Source organism: Anoplophora glabripennis, unplaced genomic scaffold, assembly GCF_000390285.2.
Source record: "Anoplophora glabripennis isolate ALB-LARVAE unplaced genomic scaffold, Agla_2.0 scaffold15, whole genome shotgun sequence".
NCBI lineage: Eukaryota > Metazoa > Arthropoda > Insecta > Coleoptera > Cerambycidae > Anoplophora > Anoplophora glabripennis.
In genome coordinates, this window is record NW_019416279.1 from 2583487 (window position 1) to 2605829 (window position 22343).

The window sequence follows — 22343 nt, forward strand, 5'->3', positions numbered from 1 at the left end:
AACGATGTATCCGAGATGTATCTTGATGTTTAATTCTGAGGAGACATATTGATAAGGCAGAATGGATAATATTCTAGCGATAGTTGCTGCTAGAGCCAATGAAGCCAATGAAGAATTACTGTCTAAGAAATCTAAATTACTTTATGATAGAGAATATAAGCTTTTTGAGACTTGGACAAGCAGAAATTCAGTGACAGCTGTTAGTGAAACTACACTGCTCAAAATAATTAGAGGAACACTTATTTAAATCTCAATAACTTTTTTATTTGTAATACTATATAAATCTAATAATGCATATCTTAAAGACTAACATTTTGTTCGAATAAATTTACGAAAATAAAACAAATTTACATAATCACTCTTGAGACAACAGCGCCAATTCAAAAAAACTACAAGAAATAAAGTGAAGAGTCTGTGATCCTGTCTGTATAACATAAAGGTCCTGGTGAGATTTGGTTCACTAATATCGTGTATGTCTTCCATTAGCACGAATTACTGCTTGACACCTCCGTGGTAAGCTTCGGATGAGCCTACGAATGTCTTCTTGTGGTATATTCTCCCATTCTTCGATTAGGGCATTTGTTAACTGTTGGAGAGTCTGAGGTGGGTCTGGGCGCCTCCGAACACGCCTATCTAACAAATCCCAAAGATGTTCGATGGGGTTTAGATCAGGACTTAGCGGAGGCCAATCCATGGATTGAATCCCGTGATGTTGAAGGTAGTTCATGGTGATAATCGCAGTATGTGGCCTTGCGTTATCTTGCATAAACAGAAAATTTGGACCTATACCATAAGCGGCTGGTATAACATGATCTTCTAGAATGAGATCAATGTACCGTTCAGCGGTTAGAGTCCCTGGAACTATGACAAGATCGGTTCTTTCATCAAGACTAATTCCGCCCCAAACCATCACTGACCCACCACCAAATCTTTCGACTTCTTGTATGGTAGCTGAAGAATGGCGTTCATGTGGACGTCGGTATACACGTACTCGACCATCACAACGACTTAAACGAAATCGTGACTCATCTGTGAAGAGTACTGGTCCCCAATATCGAAGTTGCCATGCCACGTACTCACGTGCAAAATGTAAACGAGACCTTATGAGATACGGAGTTAAAATAGGTTTTCGCACGGGTCTTCTTGGTCTCAAGTTTGCTTTTCTCAGTCTATTCCTAACTGCCTGATCAGGAATTTCCAACCCATGAGTCGTTCTGAGCCTACTTTGAAGGTCTTTTGCTGTGGACGTACGAGAACGCAAGGAGGATAGGACTAAACACCTGTCCTGAATTCGGTTTGTTTTCCTCTTAGGACCTTGTCCAATGCGTTTTTTATATCCTCCGGTTTCTAAGTAACGACTCCATACGCGATGGATGACAGAAGGGCTTACGTTAAAATCTCTTGCAACCTGTCGAATACTTGTGCCATACTCTATACTAGCAACAACACGAACGACTTCAACTTCACTTAGATGCCTCATTTTTTACAATTTATGCTGAACTGTCAACATTGTTTACTATTCCAAGGCACAGCATATTTCTAAATTGAAATTTTGATTGTATGTTTCACTTTATTTCTTGTAGTTTTTTTGAATTGGTACTATTGTCTCAAGAATGATTATGTAAATTTGTTTTATTTTCGTAAATTTATTCGAACAAAATGTTAGTCTTTAAGATATGCATTATTAGATTTATATAGTATTACAAATAAAAAAGTTATTGAGATTTAAATAAGTGTTCCTCTAATTATTTTGAGCAGTGTATATCAATGGGATATTTTCAAGAACTGGTGTGAATTACCTTCTATTATAATTTTTGATAATTTATGTATTTTATTTATGTTTTAGTCAGAATCATTCAGCCCTAACACATCATGAACCAAGTTCAATGTTAAAGACCACATTATTAGTGCTCAGAAAAGTAAATATAGGAGAATATTATTGATTAGAGGCTTATATGAATCAAATATTGAAAGGATATATTACAAAAAAGTCTAAGATATTGACAAGAGAGGATATTTTGAAATTTATTAGAGAAGTCATACATATCTTTTGGAAAAGGTAATATAGGAAATAATTGGCTATATTATTACATGTACTTAATAGGTTTTTGTTATTGTAGGTTGTTCTAGTAATAGGATTTGGAGGATTAAGAAGATATAGTTGGTAAAGCTCTCGATAGATGATATAGATGACAAAGGAATCGTTGTTGTAGTAAAAATTAACGATACAAATACTGGAGCACCAAAATCTCTTATTGTAGAAGAAAATAAAATGCGCGCTCTCCAATTGTATCGACAGTATACGAGTATATCTTTGCGACCAAAAGAAATTAAAGAACGGCGGTTTTTTCTGACATATCGGAATAGTCGATGTACTGCGCAACAGGATTGTAAAATATTTAGGCTACGCAGATGCTAACATGTCCACAGGTCATTATTTGCGTCGTACATCGGCAACTCTTCTCGTAGATGCAGATATGGTAACATTGAAAAGACATGGAAAATGGAAGAGCGATACTGTAGCGTCAGGATATGTAGACGATAGCATAACGCCCAAGAACAAAATATCTAGTTTAATAGCAGGAGTCGAAAAAACTAGTGATGAGAACTTTTCTGAATTGATTGTGAGGGAAAATGAACAACATTTATTCGATGGTAAAGAAAATTTAGGTTGTTTTTCTGGTGTTACTGTTAAATCCTTCTGAAAGTGTACTTTCGTTTTTAAAAAGGGTCGTAAATGATTTTTGTTATTAATTTAAAGCAAATTATTGTTATATATCAAACATTAATGTTAATAAATTTTGTACTTTCATTTGTCTGCTTCATTTATACAAGGCATATTGACTATTCTGTCCTTGCAAAAAGAGGTGTATTCCTATTCCGTTTCCTAGAAATAAACAAGCTGTATCGCATCGTCTAAGTGAAAAATAAATAATTTAGAAATACATTTGGGTTTCTGATGTTGGATAAAAGGGATCATGAAATACATCCACACGACAAAATTCCGTCAAAAAATTTTTCCGTGGAGTAGTATTATTATTATTCTCGCCTACGCCACTGTCCAGGTCGTATGGGGCACACACGGAGCACGATCCGGCCGGGGTAAATTATGGCTCGGTAATTAAATTCCGGGATTGAACGCTCTTTATAATAATCCTGGCAGGGGTAGACACGTGCAATTTTTGATATAAGATTAAAATATTAAAATCCAATCTCATCCGGCAGTATTTTTCAAGCGACGTATACGGTTTTGCTCTATCGAGATTAGGTCAGGGAACTCATTAAAATTTGTAGCCCGATTCGTATTGAAAGTGAAATTTATAGGTAGAGACGTTTTTCAGTAACTTTCAGATAAATAACTGGTGTTAAGTACCGAGTAAAAGTAATTATTCAATTTCACGTGCATTCTTTACTTAAGGCTTGTGATAACGTTTTAACTAACATAAGTCTATAACGTTCATTTTTAATTTATCAAAGATTTGTTCTCTTTTTTTTAGCTTCCCGTCGAGTGACGGGACAAAAGAGTTGTTGAGCTCAATAACTCTTTTGTTCTTGGCCTTGAAGTCCAGTATTTCCTGTATTGTGTCTCAGTCCATTTTGCCAGAACCCTCCTGACCACACTGGGAGATGTACCGCAGAAGAGCTGCGTCAATTTGCCCCAATAAATGTCATGTGTTTGATCATTTTTTTTATTCAAAAATACAAGAAATACTTTTAAAATATGCAGGTAAACAAAGACAATTCAAAGTTTCTGCAGTGTGAAGAACATTACAAAGAAGCATGGGTGATAGCCACTGTTCTTGACGTTTCAAAGAAAACTAGCGATTTAGAATGATCTCATTCATCGTTTATAATATTCATGGAAAATAGTTTTCATCTCTTGCAGTAACTTTGTTGCTGAATTTCAGTTGCTACTTAATATCAAACTTCCCACAAACACTAGATGATCTTGCCTTGGAAACTTTCAGTTATAATTAATTCTGCTTTCAAAACCATCTAGATTTCATTGGTAAAATTGCTTTGTAATATCTTAATTCATGGAGCAAATCCTGTTTGAATATTTACGACAGTAATTGTATTTTGAGTTTCAGTAGGTTTTCTAATGTTTTCTAACCTTTTCCACGTTTAGTGGTGTACACTACAAGACCGATACGTTGCGTTTCTGATTCGTGCAGAGTTACGCGAGACTGAGAAAGAACACATTCGGATAAAAGGAACAAGATATACGCGCTCACAATGGGCCACGGGACAAAGCTCCATGTAACAAGCTTTGTCTAGTGTCCATTTATGGGCGGAGCTATCTCAGATGCAAACTTATCTGCGTCAGTGTGTATGCTGACTTTCAATTTTTCTTAAAAGTTAATTTCAATAATTTAAAAAAGTATCCAACTGACCTAACATACGAGTACCAAATACTTACAGGTTTAAACAAACACTGTACCTTCGTTACTTATAGATTCTTTCCTATCTTTAAAAGAAGTAAAGTGCCTATAAGTCCAGGTGTATATACTTCTCTGCACAGCCGTCAACTTGACAGTTATGAACTCTACCTAGCAGGAATTAACGCGGCAAAATATTATCTAGCAATAAATCTAAAATCAAGCTGGCTTCTCGCAATTAACGTCCTTATTAAAACGGCTCGAACCTGCACCGCTGCTAAGAAGAGTTTTCATTAAGCTTATTTTTAGGCTACACTAAGAACACTGTTTGTTTAATACCAAGCAGTATAGTGGAACTTAATAATAATCTAAAATAGTTCTAATAAAGTCCCTAGTAACGCATTATTTGTGTTTGTTTATAGTGCGCGTGACAAAATGCTTGACACAATCATTAATATCTGACACAGACAGATACAATTTGAGATGATCTGCATAAGGGCACCACAATTCAGGTTCCGGACAATGTCATTAATAAAGACTAGAAATAATAGGGGGCCAAGCACCGATCCTTGAGGGACCCCAGAATTGGTATTTATTTCTAGTGATCGGAAACCACGATACTCCACTGTCAGTTTCCTTTGAGAGACGTATAATTTGAAAAAGGTATTAAATGGTTTAGGTAAGTCAAAGTTTGATCATTTTTATAGTAGAATACCATGGTCTGGGTGATCAAATGTTATTGGGAAATCAGTATAGGTGACATCTACCTGAACATTGTCAAAATTTTAGGACTTAAATGTTGTGTATTTAGTATAAAAACAATTACAGTTTTTTAAATCCATTTTAAGTTAATAAAAAACATACCTAATATACTGAAATTGTTAAATAATGTAATCATTCAAAGAAATGTTTCGCATTCTTACTGTTCTATTATCACCCTTGACAAATACTAATCACGTAAAAGGCTCCTACAATGAGATCTATTTGCTTCTCCATTTTACTTAGGACTGTTTTATCAACTTCCTTTCGTTTGGAGTTAATAACTATTGATATAACAAAATTGTATACAAACATCAAACTAAAGCTAATAACAGAAATATATTTTTATAAAACAATGACAGTAACCAACAAAACATCCATAAAATGAATTTTCGTTATCAAGCTTATTTGGAATTGTTTGAAAATAAAGTGTTAAGTCATCCTATACTTCTACTTACTGATTCACTAACAATCGTGTTTACGTGTTTTAATACTTTTAATAATAGAGTCGTATTTACTTAACACATACGTGCTGACTTATTAACAATCATTATATTTTTTTAATTCCATTTGGTATTGCTTAGGTGGTAACAATATGTCATATTCATTATTTACAATTTACAATAGTATTTTATCAAATCAGAAGTGGGATTAGAGAACGTCTTATTTTTCAGAAATAAAATTGGGCCATTTTTAAATTGTAATACAAAAAGCTAATTACTTATATTTGAATTTTTAGAGACATAATAATTGCAGATAAGGTGTTTAAGTTAACGATTTTTTTCCTCCAAAACTGAAGTTTACTGATTTCTCAATTTTTCTGAAGGAAATTATATCGTATTTAGCACATTTTTCCACCAGAGACCATTATTTTTCTAAGAATGCTTAATATACGAGTACTTCGAATCCGACAACTTTTCTTTAACATATTATTTCTCATAGTCAAGTAAATCGCATTCTCAGTGTACATTTCGCTGCAGTTGCACCTCAGTTTCAATTTGTTGCTGTTCGTCTAGCTCCCCGACGCTAATAAACAGGGAGAGGCAATTAAAACACCAAACACGGAATAATTAATATTCACGTAACGAAATGGGTTTAATTGACTTTTACATAACCGAGAGGAAATGGAGTAGGGCCGAAGAAAGTTTGCCAGAGCCAAGAAAATTGAGTGTAGTAATTATGTCTTCTAATTGCTCCAGCTAACCGGAACGGGTGGGGGGATGACTGAGAGATGTTTACCGTGTTTCAAAGCAAACTGCGTGCACCCAGTCTGAGGGAACAAACAGAAGTTTTCCTCGGAAAAGCGTAGATTTATTAGGACGGCGTTGTAGGTTTTCCAAGTTTTCCAATAACTTTCATAAGGACGATCCAATTTCGATGCTGCCTACACCACTTTTCTTAGAAAAAAAATATAGTTTCGAGGAATACAAAAGTTGGGAATAAATTAAACGGTGGATTTTTTAGTTTAAAAAATAAATTTTTGTCATATGAAGTTATGCTCTACGGGTTTTCTTTTCCAAGCTAGAGGGCGCTGAAAAATTTCAAAAAATTTAGTTTTTCTCCAATAACTGTCGAACATTAGATAATGGAACGAAATTTTAGCCGTAGCTTAATTTTATTATTAAAAATTAAAAAATATATCTGTTCTTCTGAAAACAAAGTTTACATGTTTTAGAGTAGATTGAAAAAGAATTATAAAATTCATTAATTTTTCTGCTTGTTATGATTTTTTAAATTTCTGAAATCATCCCTTAACTTCTAGCCACCCTAACTCTGTTAATTTTAATAGTACAAGAAAAAGTCAATAGACCAATTTTATGTAGAATTTTATGCTCTACAACTTTTATACGATTTTTTTCTGGCTGTTACCCCTTTAGAGGTACCTTGAAAAACCCCGATATTTTATCCTTTTTCACCCCTTGCCGAGGGTTGAAAAAAATTACTGTCATTTATTGTTATTATATACCTCAAACAAAGTTATATAAAAAATTCAGGCAAGTTAACCAAAATTGCGATTTAATGGTCCATTTATTTGGACAATTTTGTATATTTTTCTGTTAATTGATATTTATTTTGCACTCTTTTGTATAAAAATATTAATTTAAACAATATTATCCACAAATATTGACAAATACATGTTACAATTAAACTATTAATAAATAGAAATGTTTGAAAAGTCATTAACAATAACTAAATAAACAATGTTCTAGTACTTGACACGCAAAATGAGGTTAAAAAAAATCGAAAATTTGCATCTAATTCACTTTATTTCTAGATTACATTATATAAATTCTGTCACACTTGCCCTCACTAAAGTCACACTAGTACAAATTCGCACCGGTCGTACATTGAGACTTTCTAGTTTGGCCGATAATAACAGACTGAGGCCAGCTATGGTACGACTCGAGTGTTTGGGCTACAGAAGGAATTATCGAGGTAGGGGCAGCTGCTACCTGAGAAAAACCAGGTGTTAAAGAAACGGTGGTGCGAATTCGCACTAGTGTGACCTTACAGGGTTAAGAATACATCTCTAATATTTGGAACAGACCATTTTTATTTTTTTTGTGCCTGATTTTTTTGGGAAAGTCCAAATGATCTTTCTTGTCTTGAATAAACTAATAATTAATTCCTACGATTTTTTAAAATAAAGTGTTTCTTCAATTATTTACTTTTCTCCATACTGTCTATTTGATATTCATCAAAAAAATATGTCACCATAACATATTATTTATAGTACACGAAATAGCACAAAATTGTAAACCTCGAATGTGTTTTACATCTCCTGTTCCTCACACAACCGTTTATATGCTGCATTTTATTTTCAGCAAATTGCCGAAACTAGAGCGCCCAGTTTGTTCTCTGACCGATAAATATAGTGGAAATTAAAAAAAACTCCGCCGAACCGTACTGCGCGGTTTAACACACACCAACGATGGGTTATTTATAGAGGATTAATTTTTCTCAATTGCAGTCCGGGAGTTCGAAAAATAACAGGATGCACTCGTACTTCCCTCCCAATAACTGGCTTATATAAATATAAATGTTATGCTCTTCGAAAATGTGTTTGCGTAATGGTGACGATGTTCGTTTAAATTTAGATTAAATTTCTGTAAACGGTATTGTCGAATTATTTTCGCTTAACTTTCTAATAGGAACCACGATAAGTCGTGCTTATACTAATCGGGTGCAGACAGAAATTGACATATTTGTAATCTCAGACCAGTATCATAACGGTATTAACTGACAAAAGAGTTTACTATTAACTAATTAACTTCTCGAAAAGGAGTTTATAATTATCATTACACTTTAATTAATACGTGGGGACTGAAAAAGGTTATATGTTCAGAGAATGAATTTCAAGCACTTACCATCCACTGCTTACGTAGAATGTAATCCAGTGACTAGCTGTACAGGGTAAAAAAACACCATAAGTCTCCAGGAATAGTTTTAATAACAATAAACAATACAAACAAACAAAATAACGACACAACGGGCTCGAACAACATTATTAATTTATTTATTTACACGCGACAGCGTACCGAGATTCAGGGAATGCGAGATCCATAGCAAAATTTGGAATGACTTTATCCATTATTAAATCAACCCGATACTCTAAAACTAAGTAGACGTGGAACCCAAGGAACCCAACTGCCTTTTTTCGGAGATCTCTCCTGAATTCGACACTTCGCTTCGACACGCCCATTTCTTGGATCCAGAAGTTTCTATTCTTATCTTACTGACGGGCACCCTGGATATCGGGACGCTTTGGCATAACTGTGCCATTTTAATAGTTATCTAATGGACTGAATTTACATTTATATAAATAATTCTGTGACTAACTGGACCTACAAGTAACCCTAGCCTTCATCTAGTGACTCCGTGTAGCAATACGGGACGGATTAGTCAATTTCATTTAATCTATTNAAAGGTTATATGTTCAGAGAATGAATTTCAAGCACTTACCATCACCATTACCATTGCTTACGTAGAATGTAATCCAGTGACTAGCTGTACAGGGTGACAATGAAGTTGGAAGAACAAAAAAAACAATATAAGTCTCCAGGAATAGTTTTAATAACAATAAACAACACAAACAAACAAAATAATGACACAACGGGCTCGAACAACATTATTAATTAATTTATTTACACGCGACAGCGTACCGAGATTCAGGGAATGCGAGATCCATAGCAAAATTTGGAATGACTTTATCCATTATTAAATCAACCCGAGACTCTAAAACTAAGTAGACTGCTCAATGTGGAACCCAAGGAAAAACTGCCTTTTTTCGGAGATCTCTCCTGAATTCGACACTTCGCTTCGACACGCCCATCCAGGGCACCCTGGATATCGGGACGCTTTGGCATAACTGTGCCATGTTAATAGTTATCTAATGGACTGAATTTACATTTATATAAATAATTCTGTGACTAACTGGGCCTACAAGTAACCTTAGCCTTCATCTAGTGACTCCGTGTAGCAATACGGGACGGATTAGTCAATTTCATTTAATCTATTCTTATAACTAGGAAAATCCGCCTAAAAACCAGCTATTTGATCTATTATTATTTTTATTAGCACGCGTCCCGGCTTTTGTTACACATTATTGAGTAGAATTGAGTGAAATTGAGTGATTTTTTTGTTGCAGTGGATAAGAATTTCAGTATTGTGTTGTCAGTAAAATCATGTAATGCTATAACAGAATGAATAAATAGAATGAATTAAATTTGTCATGCATTTAGTTAAGAAGTATATAACTGGCAACACTGCGTCGTTTGAAAATTTCAAATAAGGTTAATAATCCAGAAATAACGTGCTGTAAATAACCTTTAGCTGGGAAAAGAAGATATTTTTTAAGATATCTCGTTACTCGTTGTCTTTACAGCAAAAATAGTTATGTAACAAATTAAAGATCAAGAAATTTTCTACAAAATAGATGCTAACCATTTTTTCATAAAACCGACCCGTTTAAGTTCTTTATTCGAATAAATAACCGAATGATTAGTGTTGTCATGTCTTTTAAGTAAAAGTGTTTTCAGTTTTTTAAGTTTTACTTGAAAATCAGGCTGTTTCCGAAAAACATAAGAGAGTAGTAATTTGTATAAAATTGAAAGACGAATCCGAAAATATTATGGTTGTTAACGTAAAGCAGTGGCGTACTATTTTATTTAGAAAAATATACCGCCGATACCCTGTATCTCCGCCACTGGAGCATGTAAATTTTAGGAAAAGCCCTCAGATTTTGGACAATATTTTCATAAATACATGTGCCCAATTTCAAATTATTTTACTCACCAGTTTTTAAATTATTTAAAAAAATTAAAAATATTTTTTGAAGTATAACACCCTGTATTTTTTAACGAAGCGTCCTAGATAAAAACTTTATAAGAGAAACTCCCCTTAAAATTCATAAAAGAATACGAGGTTTCATTTTTGGTCACCATTTGCGAATCACCCTGTATAACCACCAAATATCAAAACTTTCGCAACATGGAGCAGAGTAATAATGTTAAAATTGGAGGCATATATTCAAATTTAATATTTTACTCCTAAAATAAAGTGAATAATAAGTTTTTTATATTACGCCCCCCCCCCAGGCAGAATTTCTACAGTTTCAATTTGTCGGTCTCGTTGCCCAGGATCATGTACCCTAGAAATTCCGCGAAATAATATACAAAAACGCCCCGAACGGAATATATTTAATTTGCTCGGCGCCGAAAAAGTCACGGGCGCGCGACGTCGCCTGTCCCCGCGACCATACGGCTTGTTGATTACGATTTTCCAGCGTGTTAACCGGCCAGGAAAACGGTTTTTTTCTCAAAAATTACACCGACGTCGGAAATTCTCTCATGCACAAACAAACGGCCCTCATACGCGCTCGGTTTAGTCGCTTTTTTACTGCAGTGCGTACCCTGGTATATGAGGGGCGACGCGACGCTAATTTGTTTTATTTGATGTTAATTTTTAGAAGGAGGGGCTATTCTAATTATGTCAAAATGAAAAAATATTAATGACGTCGGAAAATAATTCACACTTCGACTATTCGGAAAGAAGAATATTATTGCACTTCAGTTTTACTGTATTCCATTTGGATGCTAATTGGGTTGAGGGTGTAATAAATTGAGTCTAAAGTGATCTATCTATATATGTTTTCATTCACGAAAATTGAATAATTTCGAATATTTCGAATTTTTATCACCAAGAAAGGCGGTGACAACATTTTTAACAATAAGGCGATGTATCGCATTATATTAGCTATATCCTGTCGAAATTTGGTTAGTGCAACTCTCTCGGTTTCGAAAATTCAATACCTATGTAAGTTTTCAGCCACGAAAATTGATTATTTCCGAATATTTCGAATTTTCACCACCGAGAACTGATGAAATTATAAGGAAGCAACTACTCTGCGGACTATATGCCTCAAACAGCATTTAATTATACCAGCAATATTTAGTAAACAGTCCAATACTGATTGGAGCATGTAGCTCGCAAAGTAGTTTTTTTTTGCAACATTATCAGTTAAAAAAATCGGTTCACCTAGTTGTCGACAGAGAGCAGGTCACCATTCATAAATGTAGCACTCTGTTAGTCTCGCGTATATTAACTTAAACTGTGCTCTTAAATCGTTCTAATTGATTTAGTTTTCATTTTACCAATTGGATTATAGTGAATTGTATAAAATCTAACTGAAATGCTATAAATATTCAAATTTGAATCCTGTTCCATTTGGAATTTTGTCACTACTTCAGTTCAATTAAAATGACTACCTAGAATCAACTGAATTCAAAACGTTATTAAATCTAATTGAGAGACGATTAATCTTAAGTTATTGCAGTTGGAACTTGTTTCATTATTCCAATTTCTTTACACTGTCAAACTATTTCAATTGGAATCAACTGGATTTAAAATGACAAAATCTATGTAAGTGCTATAGAACTCAATTGTATCCTTAAATTATTCCAACAGATTTTCTTCTCATTGTTCTAATTGAAAAGCTATGAATATTCAAGCTTGAATATTAAATTAATCCATATGGAATTTCTTGCAATTGTTCCAATTGGATTAAAAATAATACAATATCCATTTAAATGAAATAATAACTCAATTGTATTCTTAAGATGTTCCAGTTGATTTTTATCTCATTATTCCAATTGGATTACAGTACATTTTTATTAAAATGCAATCAGTCTTTTAATCTTACATTATTCCATATGGAATTTATTGCATTTATTCCAATTGGATTAAAGTAATAAATCACTCCAAGAGGTATCAATTGGATTCAAAATGATATAAGGCGTTTTTAAATGCAATATAAGAACTCAATCTCCGGTTAAATTCTTTGTCATTATTCGAATTAGATTATAGTAAATTGTATAAAACCTAAGTGAAAACAATGAATCTTAAATTATTTCACAATGTATTACAATGATTCCAATTTGATTACAATGATAGATACCCCCGATTGGAATCAGTTGGATTCAGATTGGTGTAAAATCTAATTCAACGCGATAAGAATTTACTCCAATTGCTCAAATTCCACATTATTCAACTTGGAATCAAGTTGGTGTGAAATACAATTGGAGTCTAATAAAAAATAAATAATTCTCGGAAACAGGCCTTAAAATGGAACCCTGTGGCACTTCGGTAAAAACTAAAATAGGAAAGGAAGGAAAATCCATTACCAATCTTAGTTGTGAACCGGTTATTGGAAAGATAACCTTCCAACCGTTTCAAAAGACCCCATCGGCTCGAATATGTTCCGTTTTTCTTATCGAGCAAGAAACGAGCTCTCTGTCGAACGCTACATATTAAATCAGTCCCGGAAAATCTCTACAAACGATAGATTGACATTTACGGAGAGCGATCTAAAGAATTCTAGGCGGATATGCAAAATTCCTGGTTGTCCTCGCGCTCCGCCAGACCCACGTCGAGGATTTCCCTCGAGTACCCTTTTCATCGCCGGTTAAACGTTTTTATTACTTGTATACATCCGTGTTTGCCCTAAACACGGCCGTTCCTATATCGGCAGCGGAGATCTCGGGCCCGATGCAATCTTACATACTTTTGAAGGTAAAACGTTTACGCTGCTGTAAGGCTAGGTTATGTCGCTTTACAGGCGCTGAATCCTCGGGGCTTTGGATGCTGGAGCATCCAAAATTAAATGGGTGCTGAGCACTCGCAGCGATTTTACGTTAGAAAATAGCAATAAACCCATAGCGGCGTCTTTGTTTATAGACGAAGATAGAAACGGCTTGCATGAGCTTGAAGTTAGAAGAAAACCAAGACAAAAGATGCTACAAGAAGGAACACAGGAAGCAAGGAATAAATATGAAGAACAGAGGAGGAAAGGAGGAGAAAAAGTAAAAGAGAATTACAGAAAAAAAACAAGATTAGAAACCTGTACCAAGGAGTGAAGAATGATAGAAGAGGATATCAACCAAGCCCAGTATTTAATAAAGACAAAAATGGAAAGATAGTTGGTGGTGTAATCAACCAACGTAAATGGAAGAATGTACTAGCAATATAGAAGGCAGTATGGTGCCAGCGATAAACAAAGAAAAGAATCAAGAAATAATTGCAAAATTAAAAAATAATAAGAGCCCAGAAAATGACAAATTGATAGCAGAATTGGTTAATTATGAAGGACTGGAACTAACCAAGCAATTGCAGGAACTGTTACGAAGGGTTTCAAAGAAGGAACTGTCAAAGGAATAGATGGATTCTGTAAACATAAAAAAGACCAAAATTTTACTTCGCGAGAAATACACGCTGAAAGCTTTGAATATGGTGAACCAATGATAGTTCTATTTGTGGATTATCAACCAGCCTACAGGTACGACAAAGTAAAAAGGAAACAGCTATATAATATTTTTGAAGAATTGGAAGTCAGCAAGAAAATAAAGAACATGACACGCCTTACATTAAAAATACTGAGAACAGAGTAAACGTAAACCATAGAACTAAGGAAGTTAAGTCAAAAGGGATGCAGGAATCAATAGATTAGATATTAAATAAAAGAAAAGATATCAGTGTCTAACATTTGCAGATGATCACGTAGTGATAGCAAGAAGTACCGAGAGATTTAGAATGATTGATAAAGATTTAGTGGCGCTTGCTGTTAAACGCTCTCTAATACCATCCAGTTTATCCTCAGTTAAAACTGACTTTCTTCTGGGTGACTTTCCTTTATAGTCCAATTAAACCAACCTTTAAATCGAAATTTTGGCCAACTTGCCTGAACTTTTGATATGAGTTAGTTTGAGGTATGTTATAACAATAAGTGACAGTAATTTTTTGTTCAACCCCCGGCCAAGGGTGAAAAAAGATAAAACAAAGGGGTTTTTCAAGATAACTCAAAACAGGTAAGGGCTAGAAAAAAAATTCGTATAAAAGTTGTGAAGCATACAATTCTACATAAAAATAGCCTCTTGACATTTTCTTGTATTATTAAAATTAACAGAGTTAGGGAGGCTAGAAGTTAAGGGAAGATTTCAGAAATTTAAAAAAATCATAAGCAGAAAAATGAATGAATTTTGTTATTTTTTTTTTCGATCTACTCTAAAAAATGTAACCTTTCTTTTCAGAGAAATAGATATATTTTTTAATTTTTAATAAGAAAGTTATAACAATTTCAAATTTGTTGTTCACCCCCCTAAACAGAGATTTTAACGAAAACCTCGAAACAGGTCAATTTAATTTTGTCAATTTGTTTACATAAATCATATTTTTAATTCTTTTTGAGTAAATATGATTTTTTTATAAATAAAAAATATAGTTTTTCTGAAATAAAAAATAAGGGTAGCAACCCCCAAACACGGAATCACTTGCGAAATATTTGTTTTTTATCATAAGTAATTTCCATTTTGTTTCATTTCAAAATATTGATTAGAACCCCAGAAATTTTGAAAAAACTGTTTTGGGGGCGAACTTTGAGGGTGTATTTCACCCCGTAAATATGTTTTTCCGCAGATACAAAACGTGTCTCTTTACATTTTTTTAGAGTAGATTGAAAAAAAATACAAAATTCATTCGTTTTTCTGCTTGATATGATTTTTTTAAATTTCTGAAATGTTCCCTTAACTTCTAGCCTCCCTAACTCTGTTAATTTTAATAATAGAAGAATAAGTAATTATGTCATTTTTACGTAGAATTGTATGCTTTACAACTTTTATAAGAAACTTTTTTTTCTAGCCCTTGCCCCTTTTGAGTTATCTTGAAAAACTCCTTTGTTTTATCTTTTTTCACCTTGGCAAGGGGTTGAACAAAAAATTACTGTCACTTATTGTTATAATATACCTCAAACTAACTCATATCAAAAATTCAGGCAAGTTGACCAAAATTTCGATTTAAAGGCTTATTTAATTGGACTATTACAAACACTGACAGTATTCCTGAATCGTGTCACCAAACGTCGAACATGCTGATCAAAAATGTTACAATCTGCTTCTTTATGATTTGAAAACTCTTCCTGGAATTCCAAAAATCATGAATGGATTGAATAATTCCGTCTATTTTCATCTCGTTGATCACTCCGAAAATAGGCCACTACAATAAATTTATCATCTTCTAACGAAAAGACCATTTTCTAACCTAAAACAATTCGAGTACTTTATATCGAAGAAACCATCAGTATTTGCTTCCTTACCACGAAACTAACAGTAAACAGATGAACGATAAATTCATAAAAACACAATAAGCGAACACAAATAAATACAACAGCAATCACACACGGATGTCTCTGAATTGACAGATCGTATCGGTCGGAAATCTAAGAAAACGGAAAGTAATTTTGATCAAATGGAAGTAAATTTTAATGGTAACATTTACCAGTGACGTCAGCTTCAATCGTTCTGGATCGTACTGGACTGTAAAATGTTTAAATATGCATATGTTTTTACGCAGCTGGTGAATTGTGGAGGCTTTTTGCAGACTGCGCGATCTGCTATGCGTGTCTTATGATTTCCGCTCATCTGAATTTCCTGGTTTACATATCCCGCGATACAATTATATGCCCCCTGTATGAAAACTTATCCCTTGTATTTTTATGCATACTTTCAAACTGGAAAAAAAACATAGATTTATTCAACGGCCTGATCTCCACGTCCAGATCGGACAATGGCTATGGGTGCGATTGGATCTGCTGAAAAGGGGGATCGTTCCGTTTTGTGGCCGATTTTTTCAGCTTGTTTCTCGTTCGATTCACTTTTTATGCGGGCACAAAGCCCGCCCGGTTATTGATGACTATTATCGCTGATTCGAAATCGAGAACTCGGTCCCGCCATTAAACAAATGGCTCAGTGTTTGCCGATCTATTAAGCCGATCCTACTTACGAACGAAAAAGAATTAACTGTCAGCCGGTGTATACACTTCAACGGAAACGTTGAAAGAATAGGTTTTCAACATTGTCTTCTGATATATTTGACATGTTACAGTTAATCTACCGATTAAGGAGTTCCTCAGGGATCCATTCGGGGTCTCTTTTCTCTAGCTTAGTCATTAACGATCACAACTTAACACAACCTTATCCTTTATTTAATACATATTGGATGGAACCAAATTGAATTGTTTTAACTTCTTTGGAGCCACATTTTTTAAAATATCTTAGGTTTTTGAAAACCACTTATTTTTAATTAATTTTTTTTTGCTAGTTTCTGTCAAACTGTGGGTACACATGTTCGCAAGTGACCCATTTTTAAGTACAACGTCAAGAACGCCGCCGGACGCATCACGGGGTTCCCGGAAGACGACCCCGGCAAAGTGGCGCCAGGACCAGGGACTTCTGCCACCGACTACCAAGCTACCTACGACCGACTTCAACCACAGGGCACTCTCCAGCAAACCCTCAAACCTTCAACATCACTTTTTCAACACAAGCTTAGTTTTCAATAAAAATAGTTTATTATTACCGTTGAGAGAGTGTTTTATTCTTGCTGTACAGCGAAAGCAACCCTTAAAACTAACTGAGAAAAAGTGCCAGCATTTCAGCACGTTCAAATACGTATATTTGGATGTTTCTTTTTACGTTCTAGAAACTTCCATACGTTGAGAAGAAGTCCTAGAAGATAGTTCATTAAATAATTTTTTTCTAGGACAACTTGGAACTAGGTTAGGTTAGCGTATTGTTAGGTGAATTAATAACTAACCCTCCATTACAATTTGGTGGTCTATTGTGGCTCCCTTGTTAATTCATATTTCATCTAAAAGATTTGTCTTCCAGTTTGGTTTGGTTGGTTGGTTTGGTTTGTTTCTCTGCGAGATAGATAAATAATTATACTATATTATTAATATATTATAGTATATTTTGTCCCCTGAATACAAACGACACTCAGTTGTCAGCCTCTTGCATCAAACCCAACTTGCTTAAATAATATCTCAACCAGCAATGTCTAGTATACAGGTCAAGTAAAGTTCAAAAATCTAACCTGTTTAGATCCAGCAGTTTTACTTCGCCTTTTTTCGATTGGTCTGTTATAAACGCATTCGAATGAGATAATCTTGACAATGTTTCAGATCTTATTATTTCCCTCGTCCAAATGAGAAGAATGGTTTTGGTAGCAATCAAAGTTCACCAAGAGCTATTTGTGGTCCGTTAAAATTAAATGCAGCATCTGCTCTAGGAGAGTGTTCAACTACTCCATTCTCTGTACACACAATTGGATGGCACATATTTCTACCTAAAAGATACTTGTAGAGGTATAATGCTTATCAACAGCCTAACCTTTGGATTGTAGTTTGTGTACTATCAAAAGCTTACTTCTATTCTGATTCTGTTCAAGAAAGAGAACATTACATTAATCTCTATAAATTAAAGAGTTTGACTTTGGTTATCCTTTGAAGATTTGTGGACCACCAAACTATTAAGTCATACTGATTAATGATGATTATATGTAACCAGTATAGACATTCCTATGGAAATATTCATAGCATCTCGAAAGACAAGCTCTCGCTGGCGAAAGAAGGAATTGCAGATGCAAATAGCACAGTCATCGTCATCAATGAACATCAGTCAAGCTCCGCAACAATATATACTTCGTGAACGGTCCTAAATTAATTGCTAAAGATCTATTTTTGGCTGAAGTTTGAGAGAAAGCAAATTTGTATTCTTCCTTCAAAATGTGTACAGTAGAATGAAAATTATTGGTTGCAGAATAATTCTAAGTCAAATAGAGAGAATTCTACCTGGTTAGTTACAATGGTGTAGGATTTATACTTATTTATAAAAATAAGAAGAGATAAAAAGAATAAAAAATATATAAACAATGGAGAAGCAAAGATTTAATTCTACGTTCCAACAGAACGTGAATATAAATCGTCTTATCTTCTCTACGTCGTAGAAGACTTCAATACAGACACGACAAAAATAGCGAGACATCTTATTGAACGCCAATAACATCTATAGCTATTCAGGGCTCGTTTTAAATTAAATTAATCTCTCGAACAGACTTTTACGTCGTTTATTGAGAAGATGAAAATGTTATCGAAAAGGTTTCCAGGCAGCAAAAAATTACTGATGTGTACACTGTGAACAGGCTAACTTCAAAGGGCTTACGTGGTCCCTTTTTACGATTTTTAATATATCTACGAAAAACTTACCAGGGATGGAGCGACATGGAGAGTTTTTTCACAGAAGGAAAATCAAAAGGAAATGTTGCTTTATATGTTAGTTTGAGTATGATTTAATATATCGACCGGAAGTTTACCAGTACCGATAATTTGGGGATTTAAAATATTTAAAGAATCTGTATTTTTGTTTAAAAGTCGTTTAAAAAGTGCAGCAATAAAATTTTTGTGCCAGATAGTTTTCAAGGAAGAAAATAATGCAAATGCAACTTTAATTTTTTTTATTATTAGCTTTATTTTAAAATTATTATTCATTATAGTATTTATTGTATAGGTGTCATAAGTAGTATTTTATCCACACAAGAATGTTTGGAATGTTTATTCTTATGTGGATAAAAGGCAATTAAAACATGAATGCAATACAACGTTTTATCCATAATCACATCACAATCATATTTGTGGAGTCAATTATTGGAATTTAGTGATAAAATAGTCGCACGACTTGATATTTCTTACTAGTATTCAATGAAATGTGGTAGGCTTTGTTATTGGTACCTACTAGTTGATATGGTACGTTGCTTATTATCAATTATTATTTTATAAACTGATCTGAATTTGGGAAAAAAGTAAGAAAATAATTGGGTTCCTGTGGCTGTTTTTGAAGAAGCTCAAGAAGCAATTTTCCATTCAATGCCAGCGAAATCCAGAGATCATTACGAATTTAACGAATGGAGGAAAAAACAGACAGTAATGACAATAAATGAAGAAGTCATGCTATCGCATTTTTTACATTTGAAGAAAAAATATGCAATTTCATCTATGTGGTCGAAGTACCTATTCGATGTTGAAGGCTACTATAAAGGTTTACAAAAGTATAGATATTGAAAATATAACAAGCTTACTGCTTATTTGAAGAGTGAATCGAGACAAAGCAAAAAAGCTGCATTATTGAAAAGAGCACATATTGTAGAATTTTACTGGGACTTCCGATAATAGTATATTACGTAATAAGTGTTGTAAAAAGCATTTTACGCGCGAATGGAAAAGTTACGCACGACGCCGCGTGCGTAATTCTATGAGTGCGTAATTGCATTACACCACGTATTACGTACTATAAGTACTTTACCTACGACCACTACTGTAAATACTTAAAAACACACCGTCTGCGATCAATGTCAGATTCCTATTACGTACGGTAAAAAAATCGCACAGCTTGGTAAAAAAATCGTACAGTTTTCCTAGCAACCGCCTAGCAACGTTCAATACAACAGTATTGTATTGACCGTTGCTAGGCGGTTGCTAGGAAAACGATTTTTTTACCGTACGTAATAGGAATCGTACATTGATCGCAGACGGTGTGTTTTTAAGTATTTACAGTAGTGGTCATAGGCAAATAGCTGTGCTATTTTTTTACCGTACGTAATAGGAATCTGACATAGATCGCAGACGGTGTGTTTTTAAGTATTTACAGTAGTGGTCGTAGGTAAAGAATATTTAATGATTAAGGTAATATCTCTTTACCTTTTACATGTTGTTAAGTATATAGTGAACTTCGAATTATTTTAGGTTGCACTAATAATAGGGGTTTCTGGTTCCTGTCAATGCTGCAAATTAACAAATTTGAAAATTAGTGACGTACAGGATGTTGGCAGTTACCTACTTGTTTCAATACCTGACACCAAGACGGGTATTTCAAGAAAATTTACTATTATAGAAGAAGGATTTTGCGTGAATGCTGTTGAAATATGCAGAAACTATATTTCTCTGAGCCCAATTCTCCTAACACAAGACGGATTCTTAAGATTCATCAATCAAAAATATACTTCTCAGCCTGTTGGAATCAACACATTTGCGAAGGTACCTTAATAGTTGTTTCATTCCTGAAGATCGCAAATCTAGAAGCATATATTGGCCGTTGTATGAAGCGCACTTCAACAACTTTATTGGCCGATAAAGGTGCTGATGTTACAACCATCAAACGTCATGGTAAATTGAAGAGCTCCTGCTGTAGTAGAAAGATATGTAGAGGAGGAAAATATAGCTGTTCCTTACAAGAAGAGACATCCGTTACTTGTGTAAATTCTTCACAAACTTTGGCAGATGTTATGCGTTCCGAAAATGATGGCAACAATGCTACAAGGGTTGTTATTAACGGAAAGGAGGTAATATGATAGAAGATGTAAATGTTTAACAGGGAATTACAATAATTTTCAAAATTTAAAAGGACCCACTTTCCAATTCTGTCATAATATTTTTCTTGGTCATCATTCCTCATGCATTCTCTTTATATGTCTGAACCAAGTCAATTGCTTCTTTTCAATTTCCATATCCCTTCTAATGGTATCATTTCTTACTTTTTCGGGTTTGAATCATCTACAGCTTCTTCTGAGGCAGTCCATTAATTTTCCTTTATTAATATCGCTTAACATTAGATTTCATATTTCCGTACCCGTATTATAACACTGGTCAATAGTTTCGTATTTTAGATTCTTTCCTTATGACCTTTTCCCATAAATCTGAATGAGTGCTCCAATAGATTTCTGCTTTTATTTATTCTTTCTTGGATCTGTTTAAATTTCAAGGGATGCTATGTGATTCTATAACACCATAACCATGTGAATGATACTTCCAAGAGGAACAAATTCGAATACAGTAGACTCTATAACCCCATAGCCTTTTGGATCGTATTCTGGTGAGGAAAAGTCTAATACCGTAGTCTCTATAATCCCAGAGGGGGGTCGAATTTCCAACCACAAAAAGACTCCTGTATATCATCAAGAATACCTGAAACAATCTTGTTTGTAACATTTTTCTTTATTGGTAGAGATTCTGAGGAAACAGACATGTAGAAAAGGTAATCCTGTCGGTTGCTGAACTCATCGTGACCAATTTAAAAAAAGGAATAGAGATAACGACCCTTCGTTGACAATTCGATGTCATATGAACTATTCGCATAATTACAGCTATGTAGTGTTCCCCTGACACAGCCTGAAATAATATAATTTCGGAGCCAAATTATAATCTACGGCGAGGAGTGAATCCTCACGTCGCCTGTCAGTACCCCGACGACATCCGATGGGGTATAGAAATGCCGCCCCAGGCGAGTTTCAGAAATGACGTGCAGTCTGAGTTGGATCTCCGGACAACAGTTGTGTATTTGTGGATGGTTCGATAGTTGCGTTTTTGTCATTTTACTTATTGTTAGTGGACGATAGAATATCAGTAAAGAATACCTGAGTTTGAATTTTTCTGACTTCATAACGAGCGTTCAAATAAAAACGTGGTCGAAGTTGGCTCTGACACATTGGACGTAGGGAGTAGCTTATAGCGACCAACTTAACCTCATTTCTCAACGAGCTGTATAGCAGCTGTCAGTTTCAATAACGTTAATGACTATATAACTTTATTTTAAAGAATAATCGTGATAACAATAACAAACAATTAAAGGAGCTGCGGAAAGTGTCCCCCTCCTTGTTATAACAATAAATTAAAGCAGCTGCTGAAAGTGTCCCCCTCCTTGTTCCAAGCACTTTTCACACCTGTTCCTCAAAGAATTAAAGACATTTTCTAAGATGCTCGGGGTATTGTTAATTTCACGAATCTTGTCTATAAGTCGAGCCTGCAGATGGTTTAAATCAGGAATA